We start from the raw sequence: 1,247 nt of genomic DNA, 5'->3' as shown, positions 1-1,247 counted from the left end.
AAAAAAAAAAAGAAATGGGCAGAAGACATGAACAGACATTTCTGCAAAAAAGACATGAATGGCCAACAGACACATGAAAAAGTGCTCAACATCACTCAGCATCAAGGAAGCACAAATCAATACCAGAATGAGATACCATCTCACACCAGTCAGAATGGCTAAAATTAACAAGTCAGAAAATGACAGATGTTGGCAAAGATGCAGAGAAAGGGGAACCCTCCTACACTGTTGGTGGGAATGCAAGCTGGTGCAGCCACTCTGGAAAACAATACGGAGGTTCCTCAAAAAGTTGAAAATAGAGCTACCCTGTGACCCAGCAATTGCACTACTGAGTATTTACCCCAAAGATACAAATGCAGTGATCCAAAGAGGCACCTGCACCCCAATGTTTATAGCAGCAATGTCCACAATAGCCAAACCATGGAAAAAGCCCAGATGTCCATCAACAGACGAATGGATAACGAAGAGGTGGAATATTATACAGCCATCAAAAATGAAATCTTGCCATTTGCAATGATGTGGATGGAACTAGAGGGTATTATGCTAAGTGAAATACGTCAGTCAGAGAAAGACAATTATCATATGATCTCGCTGATATGTGGAATTTAAGAAACAAGGCAGAGGATTATAAGGGAGGAGAGGAAAAAATGAAACAGGATGAAACCAGAGAGGGAGACAAACCATAAGAGACTCTTCATCTTAGGAAACAAACTGAGGGTTGCTGGAGTGGAGGGGGGAGGAGGGATGGGTGATGGACACTGAGGAGGGTATGTGTTGTGGTGAGTGCTGGGTGTTGTGTAAGACTGATGAATCACAGACCTGTACCCCTGAAACAAATAATACATTATCAGTTAATTAAAAAAATAAAAAATCATGAAGTCTCAAGTATAAGATGTTCTTTCTTTAGCGACTTCCAATGTATTATGTATCCTTCAATATTCCTATTCATATGTGCTACAGAAAAAGGGGAACTATGGAGCAAATTGGTGCCAATTGGGTACAACTCCAATAGAGGCGGGAAAGGGAAAGCTTTGCCATTATACCACTCCAGGCCTTGATAGGTACTTATGATGCTATTAAATAAACCCTAAACCTGGGACATAGACTGTGAGCCCCATGCTGTAGATGCCTCTGCTAGACTTTTTTGACAATAAACAAACAAGACTGTTAAATGAGCACTGGATTAAAACTCACCTGAAATAAACCACTTTTAAAAAACCTGTATGCAGTGTTTAGAGACTTTACTG

Source organism: Callorhinus ursinus, unplaced genomic scaffold (assembly GCF_003265705.2).
Source record: "Callorhinus ursinus isolate GAN/ISIS: 27379988/994484 unplaced genomic scaffold, GSC_fseal_2.0 scaffold49, whole genome shotgun sequence".
Taxonomy (NCBI): domain Eukaryota; kingdom Metazoa; phylum Chordata; class Mammalia; order Carnivora; family Otariidae; genus Callorhinus; species Callorhinus ursinus.
Note: the sequence above shows the minus strand (reverse complement) of the source record.